The sequence below is a fragment of the Plecotus auritus genome, assembly GCF_963455305.1.
Source record: "Plecotus auritus genome assembly, chromosome: 1".
Taxonomy (NCBI): Eukaryota; Metazoa; Chordata; class Mammalia; order Chiroptera; family Vespertilionidae; genus Plecotus; species Plecotus auritus.
Genome location: NC_137770.1, coordinates 58,281,859 through 58,308,771, shown reverse-complemented (window position 1 = coordinate 58,308,771; position 26,913 = coordinate 58,281,859). Strand labels below are relative to the sequence as shown.

The 26,913-nt window shown below is 41.8% G+C and overlaps 1 protein-coding gene across 6 annotated transcripts in view; it reads right to left on the bottom strand.

Moving 5' to 3' along the window:
• Positions 1–25,986, bottom strand: part of ZNF280D (zinc finger protein 280D) — a 117,636-nt gene extending 91,650 nt beyond the window's left edge. For 3 of the 6 annotated variants that reach the window (XR_013959253.1, XM_080645699.1, XM_080645703.1), the window contains exon 1: positions 25,801–25,986. The gene's annotated coding sequence lies outside the window, so the exon portion shown is untranslated. Of the gene's footprint in view, positions 1–5,017; positions 5,067–25,800 lie in introns of those variants that run through there. The other 3 variants (XM_080645702.1, XM_080645700.1, XM_080645701.1) reach the window with 3 other exon arrangements.
• Between the last annotated feature and the right edge of the window lie 927 nt (positions 25,987–26,913).

Here is a 26,913-nt window from a genome sequence, read left to right as displayed (position 1 = left end):
TATATATATATATAGTACTAGAGGCCTGGTACATGAAAATTTGTGTACTCGGCGGGGGGGGGGGGGGGGGGGGCGGGAAATCCCCTCACCCAGCCTGCATCCTCTCACAATTTGGGACCCCTCAGGTAGGGTCCCTAGGCCTGGCCTGAGATCAGGGCCTATCGGGGCTTTCTTTCCCTGGGCTGCAGGCAGCTGGCCCCACTCCCACCGCTGGCACTTCTTGCCATCTGTGCATCGCTGCCCCCATCCCCTGCCACCAGTGGCCTCCCTCTGCAGGCAACAGGCTGGGGTGCAATGGCTTGGCTGGCCTGGACCTCCCTCTTTCTTTGCTGGGGGGTGGGGCCAGCCCTGCAAGGGGCCATCTGCCTACCTGATCGCCCCTAACCACTTGCCTACCTACCTGATTGCCCCTAACTGCTTGCTTGGTGGCGGGGCCAGCCGTCTGCCTACCTGATCTCCCTTAACCACTTACCTGCCTACTTGATCACCCCTAACAACTGGCCTGCCTACCTTATCTCCCCTAACCACTTGCCTGCCTACCTGATCACCCCTAACCTCTGGCCTGCCTACCTGACCACCCCTAACCACTGCCTACCTGACCACCCCTAACCACTCTGCCTGCCTGCATGATTGCCCTTTACCGCTTGCTTGGGGGAGGGGCCAGCACTGACTTCCAGTTGGTCAGCCTCCGGTCGTTACTGGTCGTTACGACCCAGGGTTTTTATATATTAGGACTAGAGGCCCAGTGCACAAAATTCGTGCATGGGGTAGGCGGGAGGGGTCCCTCAGCCTGGTCTGCAACCTCTCCAATCTGGGATCCCTTTTGCAATCCAGAACCACTGGCTCCTAAGCGATCACCTGCCTGCCTGCCTGATGCCCCTAACTGCTCCCCTGCCGGCCTGATCCCCCAAAATGCTCTCCCCTCCTCATCTGATTCCCCCTAACTGCCTATCTGCTCTCCACTCCTGGCCTGATCCCCCTTATCTATCTGCTCTCCCCTCCTGGCCTAAAACCCCTAACTACCCATCTGCTCTCCCTTCCTCTCCATATCTTCAAACCCCAGTGCAGGAGTGCTGAGAGCTCTCCGCTGAGGCCCTGCCTCCGCACTGATACCCCCGGGCAGCACCACAGGGGAGCCATCACGGCCCGTCCTGACATCCTCCTCCGGGCCAGGCGGCATGTCAGGCCTGCGCGTGTCTCCATGGAGAGTGGCCTCCGCCTCTGAGGCAGCGTGACATTAGCACTGGGCAGGCCTGCACGCGCCTCCGCTGGGGGTGGAAGTCCCCGTCCCCGCCCACCAGCTCCTGTGCGTGCACAGCCTGTTGACCAGTCATGACTGGGACAGCATTAGGACCAATTAGCATATTACCTCTTTATTATATAGATGTTTTTTCTCTACACATACATATGGTAAGGTTTAATTTATTAATTAGGCACAGTAAGGGATTAACAACAATAACTAATAAAATAGAACAATAATAACAGTATGTTTAGTAAAAGTTATGTGAATGTGGTCTTTCTCTCTCAAAATATCATATTGTTCTGTATTCACCCTTTGTCCTGTGATATGAGATATTACAATGCCTACTGGGGAGATGAAGTGAGGTGAATGGCTTAGACATTGTGAGAACAAAAGGCTACTTATTAGGGTTATTTGAACACAAGCACTGATATCTCCATAGTTTATCTGATAACTGAGATAGCTGTCATTAAGTGACTAAGTGACTAGTGGACAGGTAGCATTATGCAGTTTGGATACACTGGACAAAGAGATGATTCTCCCAGGTCTGGATGGAGTTGGATGGTGAGATTCCATCATGCTACTCTAAAAGACACTCAATTTAAAACTTATTTATTTCTGGGATTTTCGGTTTAATATTTTCAGACTGTGGTTTACTACAAGTAACTGAAACCACAGAAAATGAAATACTATCTAATAAAAGAGTAATATGCAAATTAACCATCACTCTGCTACACCCACAAGCCACATCCACCAGCCAATCAGGAGCAAGTATGCAAATTAACCCAACCAAGATGGCTGCGGCCACAGTGTGAGCAGGATGCTTGGGTTTCCCTGGCAATGGAGGAAGCCAAGCTTTCTGCACACCCTGGCAGGCAGGCCCAGGCCTCCACTCAAGGCTACAAAGTTTCAATTATAGAAGATAAATAAATCCTAACAAAATTGGCTGCAGCAGCGGAGCAAGCAGGAGGCTTGGCTCTGCACAAGGCTACAAAGTTTCAATTATAGAAGATAAATAAGTCCCAGATACCAGGGCCTCTGCTTGGGTCGCCGGGGGGCATGGCCGGCCTGCAAACCACCACAGGCCCCTTGCCCAGGCTGCCTCACGCCCCAAGGGAACCCCCACCCTGATCCGGGACACCCTTCAGGGCAAACCAGCTGGCCCCCACCCATGCACCAGGCCTCTATTCTATCTAATAAAAGGGGAATATGCAAATTGACCATCACTCCAACACACAAGATGGCTGCCCCCATGTGGACACAAGATGGCCAGCAGGGGAGGGCAGTTGGGAGAAACCAGGCATGCAAGGGAGGGCAGTTGGGGCGATCAAGCCTGCAGGGGAGGGCAGTTAGGGGTGACCAGGCTGGCAGAGGAGGGCAGTTGGGTGGGACCAGGCCTGCAGGGGAGGGCAGTTAGGGGCAATCAAGCTGGCAGGGGAGCAGTTAGGCATCAATCAGGCTGGTAGGGGAGTGGTTAGGGGGTGATCAGGCATCAATTAGGCAGGCAGAAGTGGTTACGGGCAATCAGGAAAGCAGGCAGGCGAGCAGTTGGGAGCCAGCAGTCCTGGATTGTGAGAGGGATGTCCGACTGCCGGGATCGGGCCTAAACGGGCAGTCGGACATCCCTCAAGGGGACCCAGATTGGAGAGGGTTCAGGCTGGGCTGAGGGACACACACACCCCCATGCACGAATTTCTTGTACTGGGACACACACCCCCATGCATGAATTTCTTGTACTGGGCCTCTAGTGTCAAATAAGGGCAACTACTGTATACCTAGAATATATTGTTAGGGGAAAATTTTAAGACACATATTAGCTTTATAATTTTTTTAGAAATAATTACTATGCATAAAAGAAACATATGTGGAGGAACCAAGATGGCGGCATAGGTAAACACCTAAACTGCTGCCTTGCACAACAATATCAAAACTACAACTAAAAGACAAAACGGACACCCTCCAGGACCACAGGAAAGCTGGCTGAGTGGAAATTCTACAACTAGAAGAGGAAAGCACACTGAGACTCAGAGGAACTACCAAAAGCTGATGTACGGAGACTCACACGTGGAGAGGACGGGCGGCTGTGTGCACAGGCAGCTGAGTGCGTGGCTGGCTTTCTAAAGCGGGAGGGAGAAGGAAACTCCTGACTGCACTGAACTCCAGTCCTGGGTGAGACGCTGGGAAACCAGACTCATTCAGGGGGGAATCTGGACTGTCAGGAAAGAGAAAGCACACTGAGACTTGGGAGCTGCGGAAGGCAAAGGTCTGGAGATGCGTGCGCGCAGAGAGGACTGACTGCTGAATGCACGAGAGGCTGAGTGCACAGCTGGCTTTCCAAAGCAGGAGGGAGACAGAAGCTCCCGACTGCGATGAACTCCAGTTCCGAGAAAGTTTCTGGGAACCCCAACTCATTCGGGGAGAAACTGGACTGTCTAGCAGCGGGCGAAACTCTAGGGTGGCTTTCTCTCAGAGGTGCTTGCAGTGATTACCGAGGGGCCTCATAGGGCAGGGCTGACGGGAAACCAAGGCTGTCTGCTCCACCTTGAAACTCCGCCCCATCCAAGCTGAGCACAGAGGCTTTTGCAATTTTGCAAATCTTGACTTGTAAGAGTGTCTCCAGCACAGAAGTTCTCCCAGCGTAGACACAGCTGATCCTCACAGCCAATTGGCCTGCAGGTCAATTCCTCCCAGTGATATCAACAACAATCAAGACTTAACTACAACAAGGCTGAGCACACAGCGCACAAAGGGGTGCACCAAGAGTGTCCACCTCGGGTAACTGGGGAGGCTGAGCCACTGGGCCCTATAGAACACCCAAGATTCAAAGTGATGAATAGCAGGAATCTACAACCAAGATTACTCTACCCAGCAAAGCTATCATTCAGAATTGAAGGTCAGATAAAGAGCTTCACAGATAAGAAAAAGCTAAAGGAGTTCATCACCACCAAACCAGTATTATATGAAATGCTGAAAGGTATTCTTTAAGAAGAGGAAGAAGAAGAAAATTGTAAAGATAAAAATTATGAACAACTAATACATGTCTATCAACAAGTGAATCTAAAAATCAAGTGAATTAAAAATCTCATGAACAGAATAAACTGGTGAATATAATAGAATCAGGGGCATAGAAAGGGAGTGGACTGACAATTCTCAGGGGGAAAGGGGTGTGGGGGTGCAGGAAGAGACTGGACAAAAAGCGTACACGTATGGATGAGGACAGTGAGGGGGAGGTAAGGGCAGAGGATGGGGTGGGAACCAGGTGGAGGGGAGCTATGGGGGGGAGGGGGAGGAACAACTGTAATAATCTGAACAATAAAGATTTATTAAATTAAAAAAAAAGAAACGTAATTATGTATACTAAACTGACAATAGTAGTTATCATGAGCATAATGAGAAAACACTTCATTTCTACTTTACTCACTTTTTAATTTCCATTATTTGTTTTTATGTGAGCATTTGTTAGTTTAACAATTCTAAGAGTTTTTATCTTTAAGGAAATATGCCGACCTCTCATCCTTTCTCCAGAAGGAAAGTTATTAATACATAAGCTATGTATACTAGTATCAGTTAATGGCAGTAACAATTCAGTAACAATTACTTTTTGGCTAAAAAGGGTTGTCGCCAATCAAGTTGCAGAGTTGACTTTCTGTAAATTGTCACTTATGTACTGACACATGATATCAGTCTATTTTATGAGTCATTTTATGTAATGCCAAATATTGAAACATGAAACTTGGTATTCAGAAATTCTTGGATCTAATTTATCTCCAAACTCACCATGTGACTCCAGACAATGCACCAAGTTACATACTGTATGTTCTCCTTCCTATAAAATAAAAATACCTAATATAAGAGTGAATTTCATTAAATTAAATGTACACATATTTAATATTTTTTCTATAAAAATCTCAATTTTAAAGTTTGATGTGTGACATATACATGTAACTTATTTACATAACTGGTTCATTCCTCAATGAATCTTAATTTAGTAAGCAAAATGGTGATTCCATTAAGCATTTACTACTTGAATAAATCTGCATTATTAAATTATAAATATTTTTTAAATGAATCCTTTGGTAAAAATGAGGAATCACCTCATATTGTATTATATAAGTTAGTCTGAATTTTCAAATACTAAGTGATCTTAATATTTTACTGCTACCTATTCTTATTTCAGATATAACTGAAATTATTTCCATAAGAACAGATAATTTTAAACATGCTTTAATTTATATTTTTCTGGTTTTTATCGATGAACTTAAAAAGAAAATTAGTTGGATATATTTTATCATAGATTTACTCATTCAAAAATAACTACTCATTCATTGCCTTCTGTATGCAAGGTAATGTGCTAAGTTCTAGGGCAGTGGTCGGCAAATTCATTAGTCAACAGAGCCAAATAGCAACAGTACAACGATTGAAATTTCTTTTGAGAGCTGAAAACCAACTTCTGCGCATGGGCCATGAAGTTTCAATTGCACTGTATATGCGCGCCCTCATGTGGTATTTTGTGGAAGAGCCACACTCAAAGGGCCAAAGAGTCGCATGTGGCTCGCGAGCAGCAGTTTGCCGACCACTGTTCTGGGGGAAAAAATAAAGAAGAGTATGTCATAGTCCATGTCTTCAGAAATCTACAGTCTAGTATGTCTATAATTCTTTGGCTTAAAAAAGACATTTGTCGGGTTGGTTGAAATCACCTGCGACCTTGACCATGGCCATGGGTGAGATTCAGGGCCCAGAGCCACGTGGGGCCTCAGCTCACTGTCCACTCGATGTGGAGAGGTGAAACCCAGGCCCCGACACGTGCAAAAAGTAAAAACGACATCTGAACTGCTTTAAGAATGTGTTTTCTGGATTCACACACACAAGCATAAATTTTACAAAATATACAATTTTTAAAAAAACTGGTTTAGTTATAAAGCAAAAAAGTTCAAAAATTAGATAGCAGATATCTAAAATATTGAGAAACACAACTAATTCAATCTTCATATTGCTTTTTATCCTCAGGCTGAAAAAGCAAGTTTTCCTGCTTTTTAATTTCCAAGGCATTTGGTCTGAACTGAAATAGACCACAGGGAAAAAAAAGTATTATTTTAACTTCATAAGTAATTGCTATAAATGGTTGAACTACTATCACCAGAGACTCTATGGAATCTTGTTTTTAACTAAATTTACCAAATTTTAAGGTCTCACTATTTAAGTCTATTTAACTCAAGTATTTGAATAATTGTAGCTTGTTCCTAAACTAAAATTAGTGTTATGTATATGTCCTATAAATACATGACAATTCTTGCTCAGCATCAAGAACCTACTTGTACCAAGAATACAGTATATTTTTAAGAACCACAATTACACAGCCTATGAGACTCATTATATTAGAGGCCCGGTGTACAAAATTTGTGCACAGGTAGGGTCCCTAGGCCTGGCCAGCGATCAGGGCCAATTGGGGCCTTTCAGCTGCCGGCCAGGGCTTTCCTTCATTCCGTGCCGCCCCCTGGTGGTCAGTGCATGCCACAGTGAGCTATTTGGTCCCTGGTTGAACTCCCTTGGGCACAATTTGCATATTAGGTTTTTATATATATAGATTTATATTAAATGACTATATAAATGTATTTTAGCAAAACCTTAAAATATTCCATTTATAAATATTTAATTAATAAATGACCTGTCTATATGAATAAGATATGAATCATTGCCTATGACTATAGAGATAATTTTTAAGATAACCTTCTTCCAAAGCTATAGGACCATAGTAGCTACTTAGAGACCTAAATTATACACTCACAAACATACTATAAAGTTAGAAAACCAATGCAAATAAATGACACTAGATCACCAACTTAAACCATACAAAACAATAAACTCAAAATGGATAAAAGACTTAAACATAAGATGGGAAACCATAAAAATCTTAGAAGACTCCATAGGCAGCAAAATAGCAGACATATGTTGTAGCAATATCTTTAATGATACATCTCTTAGGGCAGTGGTCGGCAAACTGCGGCTCATGAGCCACATACGGCTCTTTGGCCCCTTGAGTGTGGCTCTTCCACAAAATACCACGTGCGGGCGCGCACATACAGTGTGATTGAAACTTCGTGGCCCATGCGCAGAAGTTGGTTTTCGACTCTCAAAAGAAATTTCAATCGTTGTACTGTTGATAATTGGCTCTGTTGACTAATGAGTTTGCCGACCACTGTCCTAGGGAAATAGAAACTAAGGAGAAAATAAACAAATGGGACTACATCAAAATAAAAAGCTTCTGCACAGCAAAAGAAACCATCAACAAAACAACAAGAAAGCCCACTGCATGGGAGAACTTATTTGCCAATGTTACACTGCATAAGGGTTTAATCTCCATAATTTATAGAGAACACATACAACTTAACAAAAGGAAGGTAACCAATCAAATAAAAAAAATGGGCAAAGGACCTAAATTGACACTTTCAGAAAGAGGACATACAGAAGTCTGAGACATATGAAACCATGCTCAATGTCACTAATCATCCAAGAGATGCAAATCAAAAAGACAATGAGGTACCATCTCACACCTGTCAGAAAGGCTATCATCAAAAAATCAATGAATTGCCCTGACTGGTTTGGCTCAGTGACTAGAGCGTCGGCCTGGGGACTGAGGGGTCCCAGGTTCGATTCCGGTCAAGGGCATGTACCTTGGTTGCGGGCACATCCCCAGTTGGGGGTGTGCAGGAAGCAGCTGATCGATGTCTCTCTCTCATCGATGTTTCTAACTCTCTATCCCTCTCCTTTCCTCTCTGTGAAAAATCAATAAAATATATTAAAAACAAAACAAAACAAAAAAAAAACACCCAAATTATTATTAAAAAAAAAAAAAATCAATGAATGACAAGTGCTGGCGAGGATGTGGAAAAAAAGGAACCCTCATACACTGTTGGTGGGAATGTAGATTGGTGCAGCCATTATGGAAAACAAAATGGAGTTTCCTCAAAAAACTAAAAATGGCCGAAACCGGTTTGGCTCAGTGGATAGAGCGTCGGCCTGCGGACTGAAGGGTCCCGGGTTCGATTCCGGTCAAGGGCATGTACCTTGGTTGCGGGCATATCCCCAGTGGGGAGTGTGCAGGAGGCAGCTGATCGATGTTTCTCTCTCATCGATGTTTCTAGCTCTCTATCCCTCTCCCTTCCTCTCTGTAAAAAATCAATAAAATATATTTAAAAAAAAAAAAACAAAAAACTAAAAATGGAACTCCCATTTGACCCAATAATTCCACTTCTAGGACTATATCCCAAGAAATCAGAAACACCAATCAGAAAGCTTATATTCATAGCAGCACAATTTATATGTAATTGCTAAGATTTGGAAACAGCCTAATGGCTCATCAGCAGGTGAATGGATTAAATAACTGTGGTATATCTACACAATGCAATACTATGCTGCTTTAAAAAAAAAAAGAACTCTTATCATTTGCAACAACATGGATGGAGCTGGAGAGCATTACGCTAAGCGAAATAAGCCAGAGAAAGATAAAAATCACATAATCTCACTCATTTGTAGAATATACTGAACAACATAAACTGATGAATAAAAATAGATTCGGAGACATAGAGGCATCAAACAGACCGTCAAACCTCAGAGAGAAGGCAGGGGGAAATAAGAGATCAACCAAAGGACTTGTATCCATGCATATAAGCATGACCAATGGATACAGATAATAGGGAGCCTGGGGGCATGTGCTGGTGGGCGGGAGCAGGCAGGGAGAGGTCAAGGGGGGAAAAAGGAGACATATGTAAAACTTTCAATAATAAAAAATTAAAAAAAAAGAAATATAACTTGAAAAAAAATTAAGTTGGAAAACCTCTGGTGCAATTAGAACCATTACTTCAGCCTAAAAATACACTGTGTAATACAGTAGCCACTAGCCACATATGACTATGTTTCAATTTATTAGAGTTAAATAAATTTTAAAATTCAGTTTCACTAGCCACTTTCCAAATGCTCAAAGTCACACATGGCTGGTGACCTACTGTACTGGACAGAGCAGGTACAGAATATTTCTATCAGACAATGCTTGTCTAAAGAATCATTACCAGCCCTAGCTGGTTTGGATCAGTGTATAGAGCGTAAGCCTGCGGACTGAAGGGTCTTGAGTTCGATTCCAGTCAAGGACATGCGCGGGTTGCGGACTCGATCCCCAGTAGGGGGTGTGCAGAAGACAGCAAATCAGTGATTCTCTCTCATCATTGATGTTTCTATCTTTCTCTCCCTCTCCCTTCCTCTCTGAAATAAATAAAAAATTTTTTAAAAAGAATCATTACCATATTTTGTCTTAGTTAGTAAACAAACAAACAATCCAGTTTATGGTTTCCTTTGGCATCTCAGCCACTGGAGCATACCAAAACCATCACCATAAAAACTTCTCAAGAGTCACCACTTCAGAATTTTGGTGGTTAAGACATGGAATTCTATGAAGGATTAAATCAGCTGCCATTTGAAGTGGACTATCCAGCAAATATATGCAGTGGAAATCTCAAAGATCCAAAAGATCTCTAGCTTCTGCAGCTCAGAGTTCACTCCAAAATAGCCAGAAGAAGAGAACATGCTATCTATTTCAGCTACTAACTCAGGTAGAAACTTCATGCCCATGTTTAATACATCTGCTTCTGTGGGGAGGGGGGGGATTCCAAATAGCTGACTTATCAAAGACCTTTTAATTCACTTTGAGTCTGCTAACATAAATAATTACAATCTGTACTTTATTGTTTTTTTGTTTCAGCTTTAACATCCTATCTAATAAAATAGTAATATGCAAATTGACCGTCACTTCAACACACAAGATGGCTGCCCCATGTGGACATAAGATGGCCGCCACAAGATGGCTGGCAGGGGAGGGCAGTTGTGGTTGGCCAGGCCGGCAGAGGAGGGCAGTTGGGGGAGACCAGGCCAGCAGGGGAGGGCAGTTGTGGGTGGCCAGGCCGGCAGAGGAGGGCAGTTGGAGGAGACCAGGCCAGCAGGGGAGGGCAGTTAGGGGTGACCGGGCCAGCAGAGAAGGGCAGTTGGGGGTGACTGAGCCTGCAGGGGAGGGCAGTTAGGGGCGACCAGACTGGCAGGGGAGGGCAGACAGGGGTGCCCAGGCCAGCAGGGAAGGGCAGTTAGGGGCAATTGGGCCGGTCGGGCAGCAGTTAGGCATCGATCAGACTGGCAGTGGGAGTGGTTAGGGGGTGATCAGGCAGAGGCAGGCGAGTAATTGGGAGCCAGCAGTCCTGGATTGTGAGAGAGATGTCCGACCGCCTGTTTAGGCCTGATCCCGGTGAAGCTGGAGAGCATTATCGTGGGATCGGGCCTAAATGGGTGGTCGGACATCTCTCAAGGGGTCCCAGATTGGAGAGGGTGCAGGCTGGGCTGAGGGACACTCCCCCCTACCCCCCGTGCATGAATTTCGTGCACCAGGCCTCTAGTATCTAACAAAATAAATTATATCTTAAATAAATTTTCTATTGCCCTGGCTGGTTGTGCTCCATGGTTAGAGTGACAGCCCATGAACTAAAGTGTCACAGGTTTATTCCTAGGTAAAGGGTACATATCTTGGTTACAGGCTCCATCCCAGTCCCAGTTGGGGTGCGTGTGGGAGGCAACCAATCAAAGTGTCTCTCTCATATGGATGTTTCTCTCTCTGTGTCTCTTCCCCTCCCTTCCACTCTCTCTAAAAACCAAGGGGGTAGGGGGGTGGAATCCTCAGATGAGGATTAACAAAACAAAAAATTAATGGAAATGTGGGTCTAAATTTCAATTGCTTGAAAAATTTACTTTTATACATTGATAAATGCCACCAGGTACAATGTCACTATGTTAAATAATAAAGGTAATGCATTTGATCTAGTACATAGCAAACACTATAGCATATGTGTGGCATGTACTAGATATAGTCCTATTTACTCTCTGATAAAAGATTAAGCAATTACACAAACCACAACTATAGAGTCTAAGCATAAAAAAAGAACAGTAGGCTAGCAGACAGAAGAACAAGTAATAGCCCCAATACTGCCACAACTTTTAGTCGAGTCACTTTACAATTCTGGGTCTAAGCTCTTAGTTCAAATGAAAGATCTCTAGGGTTCAATTCAATTCTATACTTTAGACTTCACTGTAAACTGTTACTTTATTTTTTCTAAATAGTAAACAACTCTATTAATTTTTTTAAAAACACCAAACAGATGTCAACAGCTTTACATGGTAATCACAAGAGAAAAAAGATTTCAACCAATTTCCCACATTTCCAGAACATAGTGGCCTGCAATTGTGTTCCATAAACTGTATTCTTTTTTTTTAATTTCATAAATCTTTATTGTTCAGATTATTACAATTGTTTCTCCTTTTTCCCCCCATAGCTCCCCTCCACCCAGTTCCCACCCCACCCTTTGCCCTTACCTCCCCCCCCCACTGTCTTAATCCATAGGTGTACGATTTTAGTCCAGTCTCTTCCTGCACCCACATACCCCTTTCCCCCTGAGAATTATCAGTCCACTCCCTTTCTATGCCCCTGATTCTATTATATTCACCAGTTTATTCTCTTCCTCAGATTTTTAATTCTCTTGATTTTTAGGTTCACTTGTTGATAGATATGTATTTGTTGCTCATAATTTTTCTCTTTACTTTTTTCTTCTTCCTCTTCTTAAAGAATACCTTTCAGCATTTCATATAATACTGGTTTGGTGGTGATGAACTCCTTCAGCTTTTTCTTATCTGTGAAGCTCTTTATCTGACCTTCAATTCTGAATGATAGCTTTGCTGGGTAGAGTAATCTTGGTTGTAGGTTCTTGCTATTCATCACTTGAATATTTCTTGCCACTCCCGTCTGGCCTGCATAGTTTCTGTTGAGAAATCAGCTGACAGTCGTATGGGTGCTCCCTTGTAGGTAATTAACTGTTTTTCTCTTGCTGCTTTTAATATTCTCTCTTTGTCTTTTGCTCTTGGCATTTTAATGATGTGTCTTGGTGTGGTCCTCTTTGGATTCCTTTTGTTTGGGGTTCTGTGCGCTTCCTGGACTTGTAAGTCTATTTCTTTCACCAGGTGGGGGAAGTTTTCGGTCATTATTTCTTCCCATAGGTTTTCAGTATCTTGCTCTCTCTCTTCTTCTGGCACCCCCATAATTCGGATGTTGGTACGCTTGAAGTTGTCCCAGAGGCTTCTTACACTACCTTCAACTTTTTGGATTCTTTTTTCTTTTTGCTTTTTCAGTTGAGTGTTTTTTGCTTCTTTGTATTTCAAATCTTTGACTTGATTCTTGCGTTCCTCTAGTCTGCTATTGGGTCTCTGTATAATATTTTTTATTTCAGTCAGTGTATGTTTAATTTCTAGTTGGTCCTTTTTCATATCTTCGAGGGTCTCGTTATATTTATCGGCCTTTTCTAGGATATTCTTGAAAAGCCTTATAACCGTGGTTTTGAATTCTATATCCTGTCGTTTGCTTTCCTCCATTTCTTTCCTTTGTGATCTGTTTCTTCGTCTCCCCATTTTTCACTGCTTCCCTGAGTTGGTAGGGTAGATTTGTGTGCTAGGTTTCCTATATGGCCCAGTGGGTTGGCCTCCCCAGTTAACCTGAGGTGGACACTTTTGGTGCACCCCTTTGTGGACTGTGTGTACAGCCTTGTTGTAGTTAAGTCTTGATTGTTGTTGGTATCACTGGGAGGAATTGACCTGCAGGCCAGCTGGCTGTGAGGATCAGCTGTGTCTACACTGGGAGATTTTCGGTGCTGGAGACAGCCTTATAGGATTAGCCTTGCCAGACTGCAAAAGCCTCTGTGCTCAGCTTGGAAGGGGTGGAGTCTCAGGGCAGAGCAGACAGTCTTGGCTTCCCATCAGCCCTGCCCTTCCGCGCGAGTCTCCAGACCTCTACCTTCCGCAGTTCCCGAGTTTCCGCCTTACAGTCCAGATTTCCCCCGTAAGAGTGTGGGTCCCCAGGGGCTCGCCTGGCACTTCGGTTCAGTGCAGTCAGAACTGGGGTTCAGTGCAGTCAGGAGCTTCCGACTCCCTTCCGCTAGGGATAGCCTGTGGTAACCTCCGCAGTCAGTCTTTGTGCACACTCGCGCCTCCAGACCCCTGCCGCTGCGGCTCCCGAGTCTCCGTGTGCCTTTCTCTCTGACAGTCCAAACTCCCCCTGTATGAGCCTGGGTCCACAGGGTTTCACCCAGAACTGAGGTTCAGTGCAATCGGAACTGGGGTTCAGTGCAGTCAGGGGCTTCCTTCCCCCTCCCGCCAGAGAAAGCCAGCCAGGCACTCCGCCGCCCTTCCTCTCTGCGCGCGCGTCTCTTTACCTCAGCACTTTGCCGCTCCTTCTCCTTGAGATTTCCACTTTCCTTCTAGTTGTAGAATTTCCACTCAGCCAGCTTTTCTGTGGTTCTGGATTGTGTCCGTTCTGTCTTTTAGTTATAGTTTTGAAATTGTTGTGCAGGGCAGCAGTTTAGGTGCTTACCTATGCCGCCATCTTGGTTTCTCCTCCCCATAAACTGTATTCTTTAAACATTTATTAACCACAAACAGTAAAACTTGCTGAAGAATGAATGTCAGATTCAAGTTCTGGCTCAATCACTTATTAACTGTATGACACTGGGCAAGTTAGTTCATCTCTGTGCCTTGCTTTATTTACTACATATATCTTATATTACAGAGTCATAATGAAAAATGAGGTAATATACATAAAGCACAAGCTCAGTGCCTGGCACACAAAAATCATTCATTAAATTTTAACCATTTTTAACTCGAGCTAAATCCTATTTTAAAGAACTCTTAAGAACAGATCACAACTTTGTTATTATAATGGAATTTATAAGCTGAGCATTTACAAATCATTTTGTTATATAAGATCTTCATTACAGTCATATTTCTCATGTTGAAATTTAGCTTTATATGCCTTCCGGAATGTGGCTGTCAACTCTTATCTTGCCATATTTTCACCTTTTTAAAAAAGCATTTATTAACTAGTTAAAACACACAGAACATAAACATAATACACATACCTACAATTCACCAGCATGGTTAAATTATATATGTACTACTAATCTCATAAAATAAAACAAGTATCTAATTCAAAAATACTAACAGAAATGCATAAAAATTAATATCTGGATAAAGTGTTTATACCATTATCATTTTAAAAAACAGAGAGTATTATGCTAAGTGAAATAAGCCACTTTGATTCTACATACACTCCCCTATTTTAATTTCTTAAAAAATCCTTTTTAAAAATGAGTAGGTGATAAAGAATACAAAAGTTAATTCGAGGAAGTTCTCCATCTCCTCAAACTCTAAAAATTAGTTATTCAATAAAGTAATCCAAGAAACCACATTATAAAGTCATTCTTTGTTTTTTTTCTCAGGATAAAAATGATTTAATTGGGGGTTGCACTCCTATCCAAGAAGCTGACAACACCAAAGCCAGATATGATGAACTAAACATAAAAGGAAAAATTTAAGATAATATAATCATTTCAAATAGTAAAATTTTATATTCAAAATAAGAATAGCATATAAAAATAAAGTTTAACTCAAATTAGTCTAAGATTAACATGCTAAATGTAAGAAACATTAAACCTTTCACAATTTTGCTTATATACTTAGGAGAGTTGTTTTTAGTGGAATGATTTGTATGACACAGGGTAATTTAAACATTGTTCAGAAAAGTTTGATCTGTTACTTGTTCGCACTCTCAAATTTCCCAAGAAATCAGGCATCAATATCATTTCACTAATATTAAAGCTTTATGTTGTTTCATTTTACAAACAATTCTTTCATTTTTGTCACTAGGATATTAAAATGCAGGTCCATAATTTAGAATTCTAATCCCAAATGAATAGAGCTTTAAGGATTCAAAGTGGGTTCGTAACTGTAAGTAACATTCTTTTTTTTATTTTTTTTATTTTATTGATATTTTACAGAGAGGAAGGGAGAGGGATAGAGAGCTAGAAACATTGATGAGAGAGAGACATCGATCAGCTGCCTCCTGCACACCTCCCACTGGGGATGTGCCCGCAACCAAGGTACATGCCCTTGACCGGAATCGAACCCGGGACCCTTCAGTCCGCAGGCCGACGCTCTATCCACTGAGCCAAACCGGTTTTGGCTGTAAGTAACATTCTAATATTTCCAACCCTAGTTTTGAGATCACAAGAATTTCCAACTATTTCAAGTAGATACTAGAAAATTAATTTTAATATCCATTATCTTAAAAATACTGCACAACAAAAGAAACCAGCACCAAAATAAGAAGGGAACCCACTGTATGGGAGAACATATTTGCCAAATGATACACCTGATAAGGGGTTAATTTCCAAAATATATAAAGTACTCATACAACTCAACGAAAGGAAGACATACAACCCAATAAAAAAATGAGCAGAGCACCTAACAGATTTCCTCAAAGAGGACATACAAATGGCCAAAAGACATATGAAAAAATGCTCACCATCACTAATTATCAGAGATACAAATTAAAATGACAATGAGGTATCACCTCACACCTGCCAGAATGGCTACCATCAATAAATCAACAAACAACACGTGCAGACAAGGATGTGGAGAAAAAAGGACCCTAGTACACTGCTGGTGAGAATGCAGACTGGTAAACCACTATGGAAAACAGTATGGAGTTTCTTCAAAAAATTAAAAATGAACTGCCTTTTGATCCAGTGATCCCACTTCTATAAATGATCATATGAAGCCAGAAACACAAATCAGAAAGAATGTATGCACCTCTATATTCATAGCAGTGTTATTTACAATAGCTAAGATCTAGAAACAGCCCAAGTGCCCATGAGTAGATGAATGGATTAAAAAACTGACACATTTACACACTGGAATACTATGCAGCTATAAAAAAAAGAATCTCTTATCCTTTGAGACAGCATGGAGGAACCTGGAGAGTATTACGCTAAGTGAAATAAGCCAGTCAGAGAAAGACAAGTATCACATGATCTCACTTATATGTGGAATCTAATGAACAAAACAAAATGATGAACCAAATAGGTCCAAAGACATTGAAGCATGCAACAGACTGACATATTTCAGAGGGAAGGGGGAGAGGTGATAGTTAATCATTGAACTTAAATGCATATATGCATAGCCATGGCCAGACAATAGTATGGGAGGAAGGCCTGGGGCTGGGGCGGGGTGGAGGGAGTCAATGGGGTTGGGGGGAGGGACATCTGTAATACTTACAACAATAAATATAACTTTACAGAAAAACTTATTTTATATCACTTTATATTTATCACTGATTGATTTTATTATGGAAAGGAATGGTAACAAGATTTGAAAAGCAGAGAATTTTGATGTCTACTTTGGCATTATAAGACAAATCACACAAATAGAAAACTTAAATTGTAAGCATTAAACTCATATATAGTTGAGAGACCCACAACTAAAATTTGATAAAGTTCTGGTCTTTGAATATGAAATTTTATAAATGAATAAACTTACTAAAGTTTTTCTTTACAAACATTAAGTAGATCAGTATCTCCTTTTATGCCTGTTATTTTAAAGAATGCTCTAATGTTAGAAAACTAAGTATGTTTTTTTAGAATAAGTCCAGTTGTTAAACACCACAGACATATTCTTGAAAAGGGCACATTCCAACCACACAAAATGCACAATCAGAAACATCAGATGACTAGCAGCTAAAATACTACAGACAAAATACTGAGGGGCAGAGAAACTTTAGATGATATCTCATCAAAGCTCATTCAATTTCTGAAAGAATCTAATTTCTTCTTAAGAAAAATACTTCATTCTGAAAATAGTCACTCCAAGAAAAGGACAGAGAGACCTAAAAAAGGGAGAATATACATTGTTTTATTTTTTTAAATAAGAAAGAATATGGATATTCACAGTTTCGTTTTTTAAATAAGGGAGAATTTGGATATCAAGGTTTTTTTTTAATAAACCAAAAACTTCAAATGTCATTTTTTAAAAAGATTATACATTCAGGAATCTTAACAGGAAAACAGAGAAGGAGAAGGGTTGGGACTCAATCTGGAAAAAAGTTATTTCCAAGAATAAAGCTCAATTCTGTCCACGACCCTGACTTAAAGAAAAAACTTCATTCTCTGAAGGTAGGTACTCAAAGAATTACCACTTTAATTCTCTGAAATTAGAAATTCAGATGAATTCCTTAAAGCCTGAAGGGGATCAGAATAGACCACCCCAAAATATGTCACTTTGGCATAAAGACTGTTTTGATCTGAAGGCAATTAAAAAACAGAAAACACAGAAAGAGCTCTCTGCCCTCCCCCTGTCTAAAAGGAGGACAGAATTTTCCTGTTATGAAGGTTTTTCCCTTCCCCTCTCCCATATCAGAAAGAAAAACTGCCATTATCACTGGAAACAGAAATTCAGCACCAAGATGGATATACACAAACAAATCTCACTAAAAAACCCTCATCTTCCATGAGTTTCCCTTAAATGTTTACCTTCCTTTAAATTACCACTCCTTACAAACCCAAAACCCTATTCCTTTGTCCTGAAACTTCTCCACAAAATTATCATCCTTCGTTAAAATGGTACATATAAACCTTAGTGTCTACACTTACTTCTTTGTGTCTTCATTTTTTTCTAAGAAGATCTCCATGAACAAAAAAATTGAAATACTGACATTAAATAAAATTTGTGTACCTTTCCTTCTGTTGATTTGCAGGTCCTAGGCACTTAACCTAAGAATAAAGGAAAGGGTTGTTTTTTTTTCCTCCTCTAAAGGCAAAACAATCCTCCAAATTAGTGAGCTCAATCAGATTTTCTAAAAACAATAAAAATATAATATAAACAATTAAGGCTTTAAAAATAACACAATCATTTTCTGTCTAACATAAGGCACAATCCTCAATGCTGCATAGAATATGAAAAAAGTCCCTATCTCAAGAAACTAGTAGATTATGATAAATATACAAAATAGAGCATGGCAGAGTAATAATAAAACTGTTCAGTGCTATAACAAAGATTCTTGACAAGGTGTTGAGGGAACCACAGAAATATGAAATGTGCAAAATTTGTACATACTTTAACATTTTCAGGGAGCATCATATTCTCATGAGGGTCTTTCATGAACCAAAAAGGCTAAGAATCTCTATTTTAGAAGGTTAAAAAAAAATCACATCTAGCTGGGGAATTTGGATATGTTCCACATAGAAGAAACATACACATTAATCCTTACAACAAAGATGTGTTTCTTAGTTGTTTTTTTTTCAGTAAAAATGTTCATTAAAAGTGATTCAATCATACAAAAGTGTATGCAATAAAGAGTATGAATCTTTGCTCACTGACATCACTGCCTCCTGAAATGAGACACAACTGTTTGAACTTTTCTCAAGACTGGGACTGGTTTAATGACAGAACAGTCTATCAGTCCAACTTCTGGAATGTGAAACTTCCAGGGAAGTTTCGGAGAGTAGAACTGTGGGGGTTCAGAATGAGCTACCCCAAGATCAGTCTCTGTGATAAGCAGATTGTTCTGAGCTAAAGGCAACTTTAGCTGCAGGCTCGAGAGAAACTTCTGGCCCTCCCTTTAACTACCTAGAAGAACTTGAATTAAGGGCCTTGCCCATAAGAGATTATCAGAGATAACTTCTTTTGCAGGGTAACCTTCTATTTACTAAATATCTTTTCTTCTCATCATCATGAAATGACCCTGTGAAGCCCCCAGGATGCATTATTACCTCATCCCTAACTCAGGAAGTCTTATGTACTTCAGTCCCCCTTTCTATTTTCAACCTCTCCTGCATGCGGGGTCTCTGACTCTCCCATGTATGTGGGGTTCCCATACCTATGTATGTGTTAAATTTGGTTATATTCTCTCAATAAACAGTTAAAAGTGTAAATCCTTATTTCTTCCCCTGCCCTATTTTCAATGCTGCTGATCAGAGTTTTGGTGTGTGATGCAATGGATAATAACATGTGCATGAAGGCTATGGGCATGGAATTTAAAAACTCACAGAGTAAGGAAATTAAGTCTAGTTCACATAATCAAAACTTACTTCCTTGATAAAGTAGTGATTAAGTTATTTGAAGAATGAGTTGAGGTTAACTAGGAAAATAGGAAAGGGAAGAAAGCATTCCAGACAAGAAACAGCATGTACAAAAGATCTATGGCACAACAAATAAGAGAAACTGCCAAGAAACCAGTGCGATTAGAAAAGAAAAGCAAGGGCATATATGTATATATAGTAGGAGTTTCAAGATAGGAGTCAAACAAAATTGTACTTTGGACATCACATTAAAGAATTCTGTCCTTATCCTAATAGCAATGGAAAGCCAATAAAGAAATTTTTTTAAAGCCTCACCCAAGGATATGTTTTTATTTTTTTAATATATTTTATTGATATATATATATATATATATATATATATATATATTTTTTTTTTTTTACAGAAAGGAAGGGAGAGGGATAGAGAGTTAGAAACATCATCAGCTGCCTCCTGCATATCCCTTACTGGGGATGTGGCTGCAACCAAGGTACATGCCCTTGACCGGAATCAAACCTGGGATCCTTCAGTCCGCAGGCCAACGCTCTATCCACTGAGCCAAACCAGTTAGGGCAGGATATGTTATTAATTTTTAGAGAGAAAGCGACTGAGAGAGGAGAGAGGAGGAGAAGAGGAGAAGAGGAGAAGAGGAGAAGAGGAGAAGAGGAGAAGAGGAGAAGAGGAGAAGAGGAGAAGAGGAGAAGAGGAGAAGAGGAGAGAGGAGAGAGGAGAGAGGAGAGAGAGAGAGAGAGACATCTATCAGTTTCCTCCCTTATGCATACCCTGACCTAGGTATGTGCCTGGACTGGGACTCAAACCTACAACCTTTTGGTGTACAGGAAGACATTCCAACCAACTGATAAGCAACCCAGCCAAGACCCGACCTCCTTTTAAACTCTAGATTCTCCATATTCTCTTCCTCCTTAAATAATGTAAAATCCAATTTTCCATAAAGTTTAGACCTCAGCCCTACAAAAATTATTTCCTAAAAGACATATCTAACAATAAATTCCATAGTTTCCACTATCAGTTCTCAGTAGTGGCCTCTAAAATCATCAAATATTAAACTCTAACGCTAACTTCTCAACTATTTCCTAGTCCTTCATCTCTTAACTGCTCAAAACTGCTATATGGGTATATAAACTTATCTCAAATTCCAAAGTGAATATAACTTCCCCCAAAAATTAGTTCTACAGTATTACTCATAAATGCTACTGAATTGTACACTATAAAGTGGTGAATTTTGTTATGTGAATCTTACCTCAATTTAAAAACATTAGTTCTGCTCTGACTGGCTCAGCTGGTTGGAGCATAAACCAAAAGGTTGTGGGTTTGATTCCAGGTCAGGGTACATATCTAGGTTTCGGGTGCAATCCCTGGTTGCGGCGTCTATCGGAGGCAACGTATCAATTCTCTCTCTCTCTCTTTCTCTTCCTCTCTCTAAAATCAATAAATATCCTCAGCTGAGGATTTTAAAAAATAAAATGAAATAATTAGTTCTACCTTTGCACTTCTCTTTTTCTACATGTGAAATTGTCATCCTTCTAATCTTAAGTCCTTGTAGTTTTTTTTTTTAATGTCTCCTTCTTTTGATCTTCATATCTAATCAATTCCTCAGTCTTATAGAATCTTCCTTCAAAATATTTCCCACAACCACCCTTCTCTTTCCATTCACTAAACACTTGTTCAGGCCCTTACCTCACACCTATTGTAACAGATTTACTTTATAAGATTCAGTTTTAACATGGTCTCTGAGAATCCGGATTTATCTGCTTTCATCCATGCAATATAGAACCACCAAATTAACAATTTCCAAAAATAATGCTTTCAATTGTATCACTTATCAATTCCAAACTCTTCAATAACTCGTCACCAACCTATGCACAGCTGAGTTGTCATAGGCTTAGAGGTTTCCAGAATGTAATGAGGTAGAGAGTAGGTCAAAAGCTCTAGGAACTAGTGCGTCCACCAGTGGTTGATGCTGCCAGGCTATAAGGCTAGTCTTGCACTATCTAGCCCAAGAAGAAGAGAATATGTAATCCCAAAATAGAAAGGCTGAGATTAAAGTGAGGGAAGACAAAGGCATCACATCTTACAAAATGAATATACAGCATCTGGCACCCAGTAAGTATTACAATAAATGAAATCAACTTTTTCTGAATCTCAATTTCCTCAATTATAAAGGATGGATAATGATGATATACCCATCTCAAAGAAGTATTTGTCTTAATGAAATATGATAACTGTGCATATACTTTATAATCTCTAAAATACCACATAAATGATTAGAAAGACACCTCTTGTGTTATAACTTCTCAAATGAACATAAATACTAGCAATATAGTGTCATACACATTAATCCTTACAACAAAGATGTGTTTCTTAGGAAATGGTGTCTAGCATCACTCTCACTGTGCACATAGGGAGACTGGGGAGGCCCTGGGAGGCACAAAGGCTTATAATTTTATTGAAGCGAGGGTAGGCATCTTCTTTGCTTCATAATTGCAAGATATTTTCAGTTTTAGATTTGTAGACACCAACTAGAATAATCAATCCAATGAATTAAAAAATTTCTGTATCATATTTCCTTCTAGTTACCATTGCATACATCTGTGTTCAACACTTGTCCATTTCTGAACTGTATCAAGTTGAATTTTAGAACACACACATGAAGGAGGAATGGTCATATGCCCTTTTAGCAAAACAGCATGGTCTGCATTCTTATAAAAATATTGCATAATGTATAATGTGAAATACACTGTATGACTTATTAAGTAAGTAATCCTGCCAAAAATATTAAGCCTGATCGAGTCAAGGAATACAGGCAATTGAGGGTACAATGTAAACCCAAAGAAAAGGAAACTGTCAATAAAATACAGAATGTGGGATATGCGAAATGATTACTGGCCTAGTCTCTTCAAAAGGTCAATGCCATCACACACACACACAAAGACGGAACAACACTAAATTAAATGAAACTAACAAATAAATGTAATGCATGATTGGATAGTGATAAACGATTAAAAGGATATTTGGGGAACTACAGGGAAAATGTGAATACTACAAACATATACTAGATTGTAGGAATTATTAACTTTAAGTGATTGTGGCATTGTGGTTATATAGAAAATTGTCCTAACCTTATGATATACATACTGACACACGTACCTTACACTTCAGTGTGAATCGTCATATCTGCAATGGACTTTTGAGAATGTTCACCAAAGAGAATGTGAAATGAGCCCAGTGGGCGCAGTGGCTGAGCATCCACCAAGGAGCCACGTGCCCAGGTTATGGGCTCCATCCCTAGTAGAGGGTGTGCAGGAGACAGCTAATCAATGATGTTCCTCTCTTATCAATGTTCCTATCTATTCCTCTCCCTTCCTCTCTCTCTCTTTAAAAATCACTAAATATATGTTGATTTTTTAAAAAGATTGTGAAATGGGTAAATAAAGCAAATGTGGCAAAATGGTAATAACTATTAAAACTTTGGAGAAGGAACAAGGCTGAGCACACAGCCCACAAAGGGGTGCACCAAGAGTGTCCACCTCAGGTAACTGGGGAGGCTGAGCCACTGTGCCCTATAGGACACCTACCACACAAAGCCACTCTATCAACTCAGGAAAGCAGCGAAAATGAGGAGACAAACAGATCACAAATGAAAGAAATGGAGGAAAGCAAACGACTGGATATAGAGTTCAAAACCACGGTTATAAGGTTTTTCAAGAATTTCCTAGAAAAGGCCGATAAATTTAGCGAGACCCTCGAGGATATGTAAAAGGACCAACTAGAAATTAAACATACACTGACTAAAATAAAAAATAATATACAGAGACCTAACAGCAGACTAGAGGAACACAAGAATCAAGTCAAAGAGTTGAAATACAAAGAAGCAAAAAACACTCAAACGGAAAAGCAAAAAGAATCCAAAAAGTTGAAGGTAGTGCAAGGAGCCTCTGGGACAACCTCAAGCATACCAACATCCGAATTATGGGGGTGCCAGAAGAAGAGAGAGAGCAAGATACTGAAAACCTATTGGAAGAAATAATGACCGAAAACTTCCCCCACCTGGTGAAAGAAATACTTACAAGTCCAGGAAGCGCACAGAACCCCAAAAAAAAGGAATCCAAAGAGGACCACACCAAGACACATCATAATTAAAATGCCAAGAGCAAAAGACAAAGAGAGAATATTAAAAGCAGCAAGAGAAAAACAGTTAATTACCTACAAGGGAGCACCCATACGACTCTCAGCTGATTTCTCAACAGAAACTATGCAGGCCAGATGGGAGTGGCAAGAAATATTCAATGTGATGAATAGCAAGAACCTACAACCAAGACTACTCTACCCAGCAAAGCTATCATTCAGAGTTGGAGGTCAGATAAAGAGCTTCACAGATAAGAAAAAGCTAAAGGAGTTCATCACCACCAAACCAGTATTATATGAAATGCTGAAAGGTATTCTTTAAGAAGAGGAAGAAAAAGGTAAAGATAAAAATTACGAACGACAAATGCATACCTATCAACAAGTGAATCTAAAAATCAAGTGAATAAAAAAATCTGATGAACAGAAGAAACTGGTGAATATAATAGAATCAGGGGCATAGAAAGGGAGTGGACTGACCATTCTGGAGGGGGGCAAAGGGGTGTGGAGGTGCGGGAAGAGACTGGACAAAAAGTGTACACCTATGGATGAGGACAGTGGGGGGGAGGTAAGGGCAGAGGGTGGTGTGAGAACCGGGTGGAGGGGACCTATGGGGGAGAAAAAGAGGAACAATTGTAATAATCTGAACAATAAAGATTAAATTAAAAAACAAACAAACTTTGGAGTAGGTATGTGTTCAAATGTACCATCTTCAACTTTTTCAAAGTTTGGGGCAAAAATATGGTAACACAAAAAATTAAAAACAAAATGGTTTCAAGGTTCAGAAATGAATTCTTAAACTGTAATACAAGTGGCAATTGAGTAGTATCTAAATCTTGTAGGTGAGCCTCTTCTCACTACTCACACTCCCTTAAAAAACAAAACATAATTGAACACTAAATGAGGAATCCGAAGACCTAAGGTTCTAGAATTGGCTCTATCACTTCCCAGCTATGAGCTCATTAAAGAACTCTCCCACCCAAGCCGGTTTGGCTCAGTGGATAGAGCATCTGAGGGCAGACTGAAAGGTCCTGGGCTTTGAGTCCTGTCAAGGGCACATGCAGGAGACAGCCAATCAACGATTCTCTCTCATCATTGATGTTTCTCTCTCTCTCTCTCTTCCTTCCTCTCTGAAATCAATAAAAATATATTTTTTAAAAACACACAACTCTCCCAGAGGCTCTTTCCTCACCTTGGTTTCGGGGCAGGTCTCAGGGGGTATCAATGACAGATACAAACGTTAGATACTTGTAAGGTTATTTGCACTAATGTTTTAAAACATCCAAAGCAGTTAATTTTCTAAGCAAACCTGCGCCTTCCCAGGCACAGCAAGTGTCTGCTGAAAGACAGCTTGAGTTGGCACAGTAACCCCCCAATGCAGGGCACCTGACAAATGCCCAGAGGCAGCTTTTGTACTTTAAACCTCTCCTTTCAATTTTCTGTGTAATGGCACTAGAGGACGTCAAATTCTTAAGACACAAACCAAACCTGAAAACCATAAACAAATTAAAAATAAATAGATTATAAGTTAGAATTTAAAAAAAAAAAAACCCACACAAAACAAAAACTAAATCTTCGCAAGAGAGAGAACCCCTTGAAGGAAGGTCTCCCGTGCCTGTAGAAGGGGGTTCCTTAGACGTTTCTCCTCTCTAGCAGATTTCTCTTGAAAGCGTTATAACTTGAGACAACTTGGGAGGAACCCCTTGCACCGCTAGAGCCGGAGAAAACCTCAGGGTGCGATCATTCGTTCCGTCTCAAGAAGTGAAGCCTGCAAGCTCAGGCGAAAATTGTGTCTCCAAGTACACGTTTTCCCTCTGGGCCCTTTTTCGGGAGACAATAAGACGGGACGGGACGTCCGCGCAGAGCAGGGAAGTCCCTGGGACCGGAGGAGGGTGTGCGCGGGCCGTGCCTGCCACCTGGGCGGGGACCCTGGGCCCCGGCTCTCCAACGCCCGAGAGTTCGAACCGCCCGTCGTCTCTACCGACAACCAGGAGACTCCGGGGAAGGCTGCCGTGAGAGGAGCAGGGTCTCCGCCAAACATCAGCACAAAATGCGCGGAGACGACGGGAGTTGGCTCCAAAGAGAAAAGCCACAACCCGGCTAGGGGCACCCGGGCGCACGGCCTCGGGAAGGGAGGCAGGGAGGCGGAGGAGAAGGCGCAGGAGGCAGCGGCGGCGGCCTGCGCGGCCCCGGCCTGCGCCCCGAGCGGCCGCCGCGCCACGCCGGGATGCCTCCCACGCCAGGGCCGGCGCAAGATGGCGGGCCGCCGGCCGCCGCGCAGCCAGTCCCCGTCCCCGCTCCCTGGCTGCTCTCGGCGACCCGCGCCGGCCTCGACACCCCCAGCCCGGCGCCCCCGGAATGAGGTGGCGCCGGCCGCGCGGGAGGGCCTCTGCCTGCCGCAGCGCGGGGCGGGCGGGGGCGGGGGGCGCTTACCGTGAGCGGAGCGGATCGGCCTGACTGGGGCCCTGAGGAGGAGGAGAAAGAGGAGGAGGAAAAGGAGGAGCACGAACAACTACACGGCCGCGACGGCGGCGGCTCCCATTGCGGAGCAGGCAGCTGAGCCGCGGGGAGGGGGCCGAGGGGTTCGCGAGGAGCCCGCGCGCTGCCTCATGGGTAGGCTCCGGGTCGGCCTGGGTGAGTCCGGGTTCCCTTTCTTCTCGGCGACCCGGAGGTGGGCTGGCATGTGCAGGCCCTCGAAGGCCGGCCGCCCCGCCACGCGCCCGCCTGGGGCGAGGCCCTGCCTGCCGGTCTGCTCCCCAACCCGCCGGGGGCAGCAATCCCGAAGTCGGGGCTGCAACGAATCCGAAGGCGTGGAGACGTGCGTTGGGGCCTCCCTATGTGTAACAGCTAGTTCTCGGCAGGCTTGGAAAGGAAGTCTAGGGAGAGGGGCACCACGGAAAAGCAGCACAGTGCCTAAGGCGCGAAGACATCACCCAGAGGAGAGAAAAAAGTGGTCATGTTCTTTTCACAATTGGCTGATTTTACTAAATTTGTTTCAAACCGACAGTTTTGCTTGTGTCTCCTTTAAATTCCTAACTGTCGTATGGATGCCCATAATAACAAGAGAAAAAAAAGTTAAGATACGTGCATTTACAAGAACATTTGCCAAGAAACTGCTTGTACAAATACTTAATAGACGTTGTAGTCTGACCTGTAAGGAAAGTTTCCTCTCCTAGTTGTCTTCACAATATCAATGGCAGAACGGTCCAGCTCTCAAGAGTGACCTGCATTTGAAATCTTGCCTCTTGTTAGATCCGGAACACACACGCGATCACTGCACACGACATTCAATCAACTGAACACTACTATTCTTCCACCTATTTGAATTAGTTTCTTCTTCCTCATTATGACTGCTCCAAGCTCTTCTCTGCTGTTTATCATTATAGTTCCTTCCTTACTGATTACCATTCCCAGATCCATCTTCCCAAAGGGTGACTTGCATCACCCCTAGAGGCCTGGTATGGCTACAAATAAGCAGGACCTCTTTTCCCAGCTGGGCCAAGGAGATTCTACCCAGTTTTCCCTTTCTTGCTCACCTTGAAAATA